At 38.2% G+C, this 12,942-nt stretch overlaps 1 protein-coding gene across 4 annotated transcripts in view; it reads right to left on the reverse strand.

Annotated features, from left to right (window-relative positions):
- The window catches only part of PTPN1 (protein tyrosine phosphatase non-receptor type 1), a 67,996-nt gene that overhangs the window by 25,541 nt on the left and 29,513 nt on the right, over positions 1–12,942 (reverse strand). The window lies entirely within an intron of this gene.

Below are 12,942 nucleotides of genomic sequence, written 5' to 3' on the forward strand. Positions count from 1 at the left end.
AAAGAAAACTCTACAGATGAAAAAAAGGCAGGAAAGTATTAACTACAGGAAAATCTATTAAAAAGGAAACAGTACAGTACAACACTATCTGTGACTATGTGCATAGGCAAATAATGTACACAATGAATATGGTTTTAACCAAAAAGTATAACATACTGGGAGAATGGGGGAGGGGAAGCAAAGTGGGAAAGCAGAAGGAATGGCTGTTTAAGAAAGTGAAATCCTATACCTTAGGAAAGATCTAAATCAATGAATCCAAAGATAAGCATTTTCCTTAGAAATACGGAAATAAATACAAGCTAGAGTCAGCAGCTCAAAGAGTTCAAAATAGTCATCCATGAAGAGAAAGACTGGGGAACAGGGAGGGAGGTATGGGCAGCAAGTAACTGGATTTTATTATAAGCTTATCATGGTATTATTTAAGCTCTTAAACCATGTATACATTCAACTTGGATTTAAAAAAAAGAATGCCCACATTCTGCTATTCTACTTATTAAAAAAAACTACAAAATGACAAGGAGGAGTTTTTGACTCATACTAGAAATGAGATAATAATTTAAAGCTATGATGATATATTATAAGCCCACTTGGGATTAAACAAATTAGTCCAGTAGTAACTTAGCCATCACATCATTTATGGATGAGATTAAGCTTTCAGGGAAATGCTACACAACACAGAAAAATGACTTGAAAAAATAAATCTCAGTTTTAAATTTCTTATTCTACTTGTTATTTGGAAGTGTTTAGCAAAAGGTACGAATTTTGCCTTGTGATGTGAAACAATCTGATCACTCCAGCTGGTGTGACTAGATGAAGATGGAAGAAATCATTGACATGGATAAACCACTGAACTAACAAGTATTCATTCTGAGGAAATAAGGGCCAAAATAGCAACAACAGTGTGCAATTGATTTTATTCAGCCAAAGGATTTATTAATCTGTACTTTTTTGGTGAGAGAGAACACAGCAAAACTCGGAGATACCTAATAAAAATAGGAGTTATTCACACAATACTTTTTAAAAAAGAGATTCTAAAATTAAGGTATACTCATAGAGCACAATGCACAGATCTTAATTATGTATTTCAATTAGTTTTTCTGACCAGCTTTGAGGTATAATTTACAAATAATAAAATATACCCAGTTTAAGTGTTTCTCTATTTTAGAATGGCATATGGGAAATATATGCATGCTTTGAATACAAATATTTACATTTCATTCAGTAAAATAAAATGCCAGGATTAGAGTCTTAAAATTGAGGAGTGATAAAGTACCTTTAAAATTAAAAGTAACTACCAAAAGTGGTTTAGAAGAAAGCAGATACACTACTGTACCACAAACCTTTACAGAACTACAGCAAAACAAGATTTCTGTATTCTAAAACTGTATCAAAGGTAAGCTAACCTTCTAACTGCGGTAGAAAAAGCAGATCCCTGACTGATGAACAACTTTAAGGAGACTTTCATCCCAAGCATGAAGTATCCCTAGAAGATCTTCTATTACTCTGACCAAAGATTAAATAATCCACCAAAGTATGTAAAATTTCCACACACACAATAAAATAAAGGCCTTAAAGCTGATGATGAAAAGATGAACGCTGGGTAAACTGAGGAGCCAAGCCAAAAAGGAAACAATAAACTTGCCATGAAACATACTCCCAGAAGCACCCCCTAAAAAATACCTACTGAACGTTTCAAGAATCATTCAAAGTGTACCTCATAATTTCAGGGATGGGATCACACTAACTTAGAAATGTTACCAGTGGGAAATTAAATATACCAACAAATAGATACCCTATCCATTTCCTTCCCTCGGACAGTTCTTTACTGGTTTTTTAGAAGCTTACTTCCTATTCTTAGTGTAGGTTTCAGAAATGTCATAGAACGAAACATCATATGTAATGGACGTCAAACGGTCATGCTCTCTTGGAGAATAAATCTGATGATGTGCTACCGAAGCAGAGCTCAAGTTTGGTCAAAGCTTACAGGCAAATGGTTTAAATTACACTGTATCATTTTATATGGGCACCCAAAATGATCTGACTCATCTCTATAGTGAACCGTTTTCATGAGAGGAAAAAAGCAGTTCTTCCAAAATTATGATTTGGCTGGGCTAGAAAGCTGGGCTAGAAAATGCTTGATAAAGTTTAAACAAAACATCTGAACTGGAAATCTTAAGAGGCAAGGAAGTGAGCAGGGCAGAAACTGACATTACCTAAATAATTTCTAAAGCTAGTTCTTTATTTCCCATCTTCCCACACTCACTTAACAAGATAACAGATGACCTCCCAGTGAGTACAAAGGGATATAACATGCTTATAAAGCTCTGGTAATTCTGGAATGAATTAGGGCCCAGAGTGAATCAATTTCTGTATTTATGGGAAAGCTCATGATCCATTATTCAAATACCTCCCAAATCCAATTAGGCAAAAAGTCAAAGTTGGGTGAAAAGCTGGTAATTTTTTACTTGAGATTTCCGTTTTTGAAAACACATAGGCATAAAAGCCAATCCAGCCTTGCAGAAATATTTTCAGGTTTATAGCACTTTGTTAAGTTAAACCTAGCAATTTTGGTTTTAACACCTTTTTCTCTTTAGTCCCAGAATAGGGTGAATGTCTCTTACTGGCTCCACAGTAAAATGCATATTTCTCTTAAAACTATTTGAGAGTGATGAGGTGGAGCCAGCATCTTGTTAAAGCTGGGAGTCTGCTGGGAAGGGCCTAGACCTTCACCTCTCTCACCCCTCCTAGCCCCGGCCCAGACTCAGAGTAGGCACTCAACCTAATTCTAGTGATGGAATTAAGGGATGATTCCAAAGGTCCCCCTCAAAGAGTCCTTAACTCCATACCAATCTGCTTCATTTTATGGAACAGAAATGTTCTTGAAAGGGAATATGTTTAAGCAAATGTCTGGTCCAATCCTGCTTTCCAATCATTTTATTATTATTATTATTTTGCTGTGCAATTGAGTCACACGGCCTCCTGACAAGAGAGTACCAAAAGTGTTACTAAAACGTGGATTCAAAGCAAAAAGGGTTATTTTTAGATGGTTCGGACAGCTATCTGTTTTAAAAATCTAAAGGAAGAAAAGACTCCAGTGGTACCTTTTATTTGCTAGAACTGCAGTGAACTACAAGTCCCTTAGCACCTTCAGCATCTTCTATGCTCCCCCGCACCCCCATTTTACAAATGGTTGCCTAATTTGATTGCTCCAACCGTTATCCAGTACTTTATGGAAGCTACTGGCTCTCAGAAATAGACAGAACTAGACTGAAGGGAAATGCAGAAGTACAGTAAAGACAATAATTTAAAATGCAATAAGTGAACACACAGGGTGTACATTTCCTGGAACTCTTGCAGTAGTCACCACTGAATAGGGAGATATATATAGAAATGGGGGGGAGGGGTGGCTAGACTAAAATTTTAGCAACCAACTCTTCAAAATAACGTGTTGAACAAATTTCGTTATTCATAAATCTCATTATAAATGAGAATATAAAATTTCTGCATAACAAAGTATACTCTGAGAAATACACAAATTATCAGTCAGAAGTTCAATGTCTTTCAAGTTGAAAGCAATGCTGTATTCTTTACCTATACTAGTTAATGGAACAATATAATTTACTACAAAAACCTTAGGAAAATATTTTATTATACTTATCTGTTTATATAATCAATACACGAGAAGTCACATACTCAATATTGTTAAATTTTAAGATAAACTACAACGCTTAGATAATAATGAAAAAGCTTAAAATTTAGCTAACAAGCACCAAGCTTGCTTTGGTTTAAAATTTAAAATGATTATGTACTGAACAGAAAAAGATGATGAAAAGTAAACCAAGAACCTAAGACTCTTATGTGGTAGTTGAAAGAGAAAGAGGGGGAGGGAGGAAGGAACAAAACTGGCCAGCCTTTAAAAGGCAGAAGGATATACAATAATCATCCCTGCCAGAGCTTGAGGAAATGTTGGGTCATCTTGTACACTGGTCGGGGGTAAGGTTAAAAGAAAATGGAGTTACAAATCACTACCAGAACAATTATGTACATTTGGAAAACAACATGGAAAAAAGCATAATCAAATTGTTTTACAAATTCGCCACAAACGAGGATGAGGGCAGGAATGGAAAGTGTGGAGTACCCTTCACAAAGGGGAACCATCTGGTGGACATGGTGGGACCAATTTCACGCTCTGATGTGCACCCTCTGCTCTGAACACAAAGCGAGGTTGATTAAATATAAAGAAAAGCACAAAGGCACAGCTAGGCTCAAAAACAGAACAAATGAAAAAAACAGGCCTCCCACTCAAAGTGATCTGCAAGCAAGGTACCAGAAAAACAGAAGGTGACTAGTTCTGAAAAAGATAGCCAACAAATCAACTAGAAAAATAAATCTATTCCACAAGAAATTTATTGTTAGCACTTTAAAGATAAATATATTTGAGATCAGGGATAAATAAAGGAATCATGTATAAAAAAGATGCTATAAATAAATCTAGGGAGGAATGAAGCCAGAATAAGTGGATAGGAAAGAACAAATGAGAAATCTTGGAAATGGAATTGACAATCACTGAAATTTAAACAACAACAACAAACCTTAACAGATGAAGATAAACACTCTGCACTGAACACAAAGGATGGGTACTTTGAAAGCAGAGGAACACAGCATGGAGAAATAGGAGATGTGAAGGAGCAGTTCAGAGAGACAGAGGATAGAGCAGCCCCAGCACACCCCTAAAATATAAATCAGTACCCACACGTTAGGGTCAGAGTAAAGCTGCAAAACAGTAAGGTTAAAAAATCTTCAAAGTAAATCACAACATCTCCTGGTAGCTTAACAGAACGTTAACATTGTCATTTATTTATTTTTTACACAGCTGAGTAGTTAACAAAGAAATATAAAAATTGCGTTTTCAAGTACCACTGACTTTAAACCTTATTTTTACAACGCTTAAAGTATCTGTTTTTTGTTTTTTTTAATCACTTATGTTTTCTGTTAAATGTCATAAATTTCACCTTGGGCAGAAATCAATAGGCAGAAAATGAATCAGACTTACAGTAATTGATGTCAATGAAACATATTGGAACAAGCATTTTTTTTTTTTAATGCTGAGAACCACAAAACCCATTCCTGTAAGACAACAGTCTAAAAAATTGAATCTACTTTCACTTCTGTTTTGTTTACCTTCTGCTTTCCATAGGGACAGTTTAAGTGTTCAGGCCCTGGGGTTCTGGCACTTTGCCGAGGACAGTGGTACAGCTGACTAAGGACACAAGTAGTTGGCAGACATCTGAAAGTGGAAGGTTTACACCTTCGTTTACATGGAACCAGATTGTCAACCACCAGCTTCCTCCTTCCATGGTTAATTTCCCTAAGCTCAGTGGTCACAGGGAGAGACCTTAGGAACCCACAGGATAGTCCTACTCTGAAATAACAGAACCATACTTATGAAACTGATGATAGTCTGTGTATAACTTGGGAGTGTAAATGGGAGGGAAACAGAATGTCAAAATGAAACTAGCTTTGGTTAAGCATTTCTTTAATATTCCAAGAGCAGTACAAGATTCTGTACCATAACCAAAGAAAAGGCTTTTGCATTATTGTTATCAACCAAATGAGTTTTCTAAATACTTTCTAGATGTAAATGTACTTTTCTACATACCATTTCGGGGATTAGGGCTGACGAGGAAAGACGTGACCAATGCCCAAAAGCATTATGAAGTGATAGTTTTTTACTGAAGCCACAAAGATAAAATGACAATTTGGGGAAGAGGGGAAGCAGGTGACCAAGCTCTTCTGCCTGGCTTTCCAAAGAATTCTGTGTATGTGGATTAAAGAAGCAAGGTCTAGAGTCGGTGTTTGAGTCCCTGCAATTCATCCAAATATTTATTGAGCACTGACTATGTGGCAGGCAATAAGGATATGAAGATGAACAGCCAGATAAAGAGACGCTAGGTTCTCAGACAGGCACTGTCACATGTACCTCACACAAACACATCCATGACTATTCATCAAGAATAACAGTAAAACAGGATTAAAGCCCTGAGCAAGTGGATACTCTACCTACACCCCCTCCCCACCACCAAGGATCTGATCATTCTTGGAAAGGCACAAAGAATGATTCAGAAGCCCCAAACTCTATCTGCACCTGCATTTCTTTTGTTTTTGTTTTTTTACGGTACGCGGACCTCTCACTGCTGTGGCCTCTCCCGCCACGGAGCACAGGCTCCAACACGCAGGCCTAGCGGCCATGGCCCACGGGCCCAGCCGCTCCACGGCATGCGGGATCCTCCTGAACCGGGGCACGAACCCGTGTCCCCTGCATCGGCAGGCAGTGACTCCCAACCACTGTGCCACCAGGGAAGCCCTGCATCTGCCTTTCTTTTTGCTTCCTCCTGTGGCTTAGATTAAGGGTTCTAGCATTGAACTGTGCCTGAGAACAATGGTACCAGGCTGTATGCATAAAACCACATGCACCACACATTATGGGTAAATTAAGGATAACCTGATCTATGCACAGATTTCTTATCTTTTCTTAGACCTCAATCTAGTGTGAGATGCAACTTACTTACATAAAGCTAATTTAGGATGTTGCTGAATAAACAGCAACGGTCTTAAAAACTTCAGGGCTTCAGGAGAAGAATCTCTTTGGGCCAATTTGGTGAGAGAGGACTTTTAATAAAATCAACAGTTCAGTGAATGCTTACTACTTACCACGCCAAGATATGTTAGTCTAATCATAAGGTTACAAGAGACAAAACCCCATGTGAGCCCATAGCCTGCGGCTTTCTATCTGTTTTCTCCACTAAGTCATGCAATAATCAGAGTTACTTGATACTCCTAATTAAGAAAACATCTGAATGCAGCAAGTGAAAGTAACATTCTGTGAATGACTTTACAGCCATTTGTTTTTTAAGTAACTTATCATAACATCAGCATTGATGTCACATGTCACACCTGCTTATAAGACACCTGGAAAAGTGGCAATACCAGAGCAAGATACTACTGCTACAGGCCAGAGGAGCCCTTGAAGTGTTTTGAAGAAGGTTCACTCTTTGTTTTGTACATTATGTGGATTTTGACAAATTTATAATGACATGTATCCTCCATTAAACAGAGTATTTGCACTGGCCTAAAACCCTGTGCTCTACCTATTCATCCCTCCCTCTCTCCCGGCACACCCCTGTCAACCTGTCAACTGATCTTGCTACCGTTTCCATAGTTTTGCTTTTTCCAGAAATGTCATACAGTTGGAATGATATCATATGTAGCCTTTGTCCACTTTTTTTTCTATTAGGCTGTTGTCTTTTTCTTAATGATATGCAGTATTCTTTATGTATTCTGGGCACAAGTCCTTTGGTGGTCACACACACTGCAAATGTTGGCAAAAGCCAACTGATACACGTATCTAACCACCCCAAAACACAGGGCTTACAACAGCTTATTTGCTTGTGATTCTAGGGGTTGGCCATTTGAGCTAAGCTTAGCTGGGATGGCTTGTCTCTGGTTCCATGTACTGTTGGCTGGGCTCACCATATGCATTTGTGATCACTGGTGGCCCACTGGCCTCACTTACAAACCTGGTGCTTGGCTGGCTGTTGACAAGGGTGATGGCAGTAATCAGGTCAGTGTCGTTCATCAACCAACAGGCTAGCCTGGGTTTGTTCACACTGTAGTAACGGTAGAATTCTCAAAAGCAGCAAGAAAGATATGCAAGTACAGAGACACTGCAGGTTCAGTTCCAGACCACAACAATAAAGTGAACATCGCAATAAAGCGAGTCACATGAATTTTTGGTTTCTCAGTGCATATAAAAGTCATGGTTATATTACACTAGTCTATAAAGTGTGCAAAAGCATTATGTCTGAAAAAAACAGTGTACATACCTTGATTTAAAAATACTTTATTGCTTAAAAAATGGTAACCGTGAGCTAAGCCTTCAGTGAGTTGTAATCTTTTTGCATTAGTAACATCAAAGATCACTGAGCATGGGTCACCACAACAAATATAATAATAATGAAAAAGTTTGAAATATTGCAAGAATTACCAATATGTGACACACAGACAAAGTGAGCAAATGTTGTTGGGAAACTGGTGCCAGTAGACTTGTTTGACACAGGGTTGCCACCAACCTTTAATTTGTAAAAAACACAATAAAGCAAAGTGCAGTAAAACGAGGTATGCCTGTATGTTTTTTAGGCCTCTGCTTGTGTCATTATCACCAACATTCTACTGGCCAAAGCTAGTCACGTGGCCGAGCACAAATTCAAAAGTGATTGTCCACCTCTTGGTGAGAGTCACATTCAGAGGGGCATGAATGTGACAGACAGGGATGGGAGGAATTTGGGGCCACTTCTGCAAACAACCCAAAGTTAATGGTGTCTTTTGATGAAGAGAAGCTCTTTTTTTTTTTTTAACATCTTTATTGGAGTATAATTGCTTTACAATGGTGTGTTAGTTTCTGCTGTATAACAAAGTGCATCAGCTATACACATACATATATCCACATATCTCCTCCCTCTTGCGTCTCCCTCCCTCCCACCCTCCCTATCCCACCCCTCTAGGTGGTCACAAAGCACCAAGCTGATCTCCCTGTGCTATGTGGCTGCTTCCCACTAGCTATCTATTTTACTATTTGGTAGTGTACATATGTCCATGCCACTCTCTCACTTCGTCCCAGCTTACCCTTCCCACTCCCCGTGTCCTCAAGTCCATCTTCTACGTCTGTGTCTTTATTCCTGTCCTGCCCCTAGGTTCTTCAGAACCGTTTTTTTTTAGATTCCATATATATGTGTTAGCATACGGTATTTTTCTCTTTCTGACTCACTTCACTCTGTATGACAGACTCTAGATCCATCCACCTCACTACAAATAACTCAATTTCGTTTCTTTTTATGGCTGAGTAATATTCCATTGTATATATGTGCCACATCTTCTTTATCCATTCATCTGTTGATGGACACTTAGGTTGCTTCCATGTCCTGGCTATTCTAAACATAGCTGCAATGAACATTGTGGTACATGACTCTTTTTGAATTATGGTTTTCTCAGGGTATATACCCAGTAGTGGGATTGCTGGGTCGTATGGTAGTTCTATTTTCAGTTTTTTAAGGAACCTCCATACTGTTCTCCACAGTGGCTGTATCAATTTACATTCCCACCAACAGTGCAAGAGGGTTCCCTTTTCTCCACACCCTCTCCAGCATTTATTGTTTGCAGACTTTTTGATGATGGCCATTCTGACTGGTGTGAGGTGATACTTCATTGTAGTTTTGATTTGCATTTCTCTAATAATTAGTGATGTTGAGCATCCTTTCATGTGTTTGTTGGCAGTCTGTATATCTTCTTTGGAGAAATGTCTATTTAGGCCCATTTTTGGATTGGGTTGTTTGTTTTTTTGATATTGAGCTGCATGAGCTGCTTGTAAATTTTGGAGATTAATCCTTTGTCAGTTGCTTCATTTGCAAATATTTTCTCCCATTGAAGAGAAGTTCTTAAGGTCAATGTAGTTCAACTTATCAATCTTTTCCTCTATCGTTTTTGTGGGGTGTCTTGTTTAAGAAACAGTTGCCCATCTCAAGTTCATAAATACAATCTTCTCCATTATTTTTGAAAAAATTCAACTAAAGAAAAATGTTTTTCCATACAATTTCATTTATATCTTGATTATGCCTCAAGATGTTGGAATAAAACATACAGACGACAATATGGCATGTTTGTCCCTTCCAACAGCCGTTTTTGTGCACAGTAAACACTACTCTAACTTGACCAGCAGGGACTCAGCGTCTGCTGAATGATGAACACAGAGTGACTGTCTCTGTCCTTTGCCTACCAATCTTCGAGAATATTAGTATTTTTCTTACTCATGTAAGCTCTTTACATATCTTAAAGCCAACAATTCTTTGTCTATCCTGAGAAACCACTTTGTCAATTTATTTGTTTGCACATTTAAATTTAATTTCCCCTAAATAAAAATATTTTAACTGTGGGAGGATTATCATAAAATGTCATTATAATAACGAGAGCTGCCACTTGGCAGAATTATGAGTGATTTTTATTTTCTATTGTTTTCCAATTGTTTTCTACAGCGCATATGCATTACCTAAGTAATAAAGAGTTTTAAAGTAGTTTAAAATTTTTAAGTATTCAAACCTATTGACCTTTCCCTCTGCGATTTTCTTTATTGCCTCTAATGGTAGAAAGTCCTCTTCCTCAGTATGGTAGTAACAATTTAGAAAAAAAATTTAATCTTAACCCATCTGGTTTATTTTCCTTCTACAATTTTCAACTATACCCATTATGTTGCCTTTAAATCTCAAACTATGCTAAGAATAGATGTTTCTTCTGGTTCTGTCAGGTTAACAGTTCCACTATGCTAATCCTTGTGTCCGTCTATTACAGTAATTCAAATTGTATATTACAGAGTGCTTCCTCCTCCCCTCTTCCTAAACTCAAATAGGAACAAAATGCAGCTGCAACTGATCATTCAGATTTCAGAGTGAACAAATCACTATTTTTAAGAGAAAGACGAACCATTACAACTAGGTAGAGTTGTGTTTTTTTAAGAAGATTAATGCAGGCTAGATTCATTCTTTGCAACTATTTTAGCAAATTAAAGATCAAGAGGAACACAGGAGATTAAAATATAGGGAATTAAAAAAACCCACTATAGTATTTCTATAGTTAAAATGAATACTGTTACTTTGTTCTTCTGTAAGGAAAGAGTAGGCAGGATGGCTCTGGCACAAAACTTTTCCCCCATATTTATCTGGTATGTATTATTATGCGTATAAACTTGTAGTGAAATAGAAGAAAAAATTAAAACATTAAATTATTTCTGTTCACCATGTCCATAAGCAGACTTTTTTTTTTAAGCAGACTATTTTTTAAAAAGCATAGTTCTCCATGTCAGTTACCTGATTTCTAACATTTTAACTTCCGTCAAAGCAAATTTTAATTTATTAAGTGTACTTAAATAAAAAGCAACTTTCAGAGTAACTACTTAAAACAAGATCCAGCATAAAATACCTGTATGTCAACAAATCAAATTAGAACATCTTCCTATCTCCTTGACGTATTTAGGGAGATGCAATTGTTTAAAAACGGTTCTATCCCTTCCTCCTCTCCACCCATAAGCCTCCGGCAACAGCTGCATGATCTTTTGGTCATCTGCCTTCTTAGAACTGGATACATAAAAAAAAAAAATTTTTCTATACAATGAAAGGAGGCAGTAAACCTCTGCTAATAACATATGATCAATTTTTAGAAGGCCGACTGATGCCAAATACTTCCTCAAGAGGATTTGCTCAATATCTCAATGCTACAACTAAAACTATATAGGAACCAAAATCCATATACATATTGCTAGAGACAGACCTAGGGCCACTATTATTACATAAATAACTGAAGCTATTGTAGAAGTAATATCCTTTAAAGATAATACAATAGCTAGGCACTCTTCTCCCCAAGGCTCACAAAATCATGACATCTTCATTGGGCTAACAGGAAAATAAATCCCTAGGACCAAATAAATCAAACATTTTACAAAAATCAGGATAAATAAAGAACTTTAGGGACACTAAGTCTAGTGACATTTTCATGTAACAGCAATGCCTAAACTTGAAAAAAACTCACGATTAGAATGTTTGTTTTCTTACTGCACTGTAAAGCAATCTTCAAGTAAACAAGATTACTCAGAGCAAACAGTGGAAAGTTTCAGTGAGATATGTTCAATAGAGAACAGGACAGTTAAAAAGCCAGAAATGTAAAATTATTTTAAAGGTAATTGGTCTCACCACCCAAGTATATTTTTTAAAGCAAACCCTTACATACGATGCCAAAGTCAAGTTTTGAGGATCGCCTTCAGAGTCAAGACTGCAACATTGCTATCACTGTACTTGCAGCCAATTTTTGTTCTTGCGTTTCAGGTTGTACCAACTGTTGACGGGGCAGGTGGCTCTGTCGTCGTCCCTGTCCTCAGTGAGTTCCTACTTGGTGGGGGAAGACCGCTGTGGCCACAAACAATGCTACTGAGTAGAAAGTCCTGCTCAGAGGCAAAATCTATTCACAGGAAGAAGGGAAAGGCAATGAGAGGAGCTGGTAAAAATGAAAATAGTAAACTCAGGAGTAACTGTGGAGCAGCCACATCTGGTGCAGAGGAAAGAGCTCTTTCGGGCACTGCTGACCTGTCATCTCTCCTTGCCAACTTTGGTTGGCATTAAGGGGAGAAGATACATCATACAGCTATATCTAAGCTGTTTTGCCTAGTCTGTTCCAGCACTGTTGCTTGAAAGGAAACCTTAGCAATGAAGGCTGGGGTGGAGACAGGATGGCCATTCTCCACTGGAGCAACCCCAAAGTCTGCTGCCTGTGTCACTCTCCAAGCCCTTGCCATCACACCAAAGGTCAGAGAGGAGAGAGTGGGCCCACACCACACGAAAGTGGCCTGCGACCCAGGTCTCTGTGCCCAGACTCCTAGGGGTGCACAGGGCACACACATAACACTTCCTAAACTTGCCTCCGCTCAACAGGGCTGGAGAGGCTTTCCAAGAGAGATTGCTGGCTGAGCCTCCTCAGCTCAAAGGAGCAGGCACTTGAGGTCCAGCTTGTTCACCGGCAGAGCACGACTCCTGCAGACACAGGGCCCTCAATAAGGATCTACTGAATGGGTGGGCTAAACATGTCAGAACGAACCAAGGTGAGATATGAATTTGGAATTATGAAAATAGAGATAGCATGAGGATGGCAGTGGAAAACAAATAATGAATGCAAGAAGAAAGCACCAGTGACCCAACTAACTTTGAGAACTCTGCTCTCTCTTTGACTTCCTCAACAGAAAGGTCAGCGGTGATTTCCCAGTAATGAGTAATTTCCTGCTATGATACCCAGGGAATGGCTGGGTGTGAGAGAAACATTTCTTGGAAGGATGTGCCTCTTCCCCTCTAC

Source organism: Aethalodelphis obliquidens, unplaced genomic scaffold, assembly GCF_003676395.1.
Source record: "Aethalodelphis obliquidens isolate GAN/ISIS:26980383/991018 unplaced genomic scaffold, ASM367639v1 scaffold57, whole genome shotgun sequence".
NCBI classification, from domain to species: domain Eukaryota; kingdom Metazoa; phylum Chordata; class Mammalia; order Artiodactyla; family Delphinidae; genus Aethalodelphis; species Aethalodelphis obliquidens.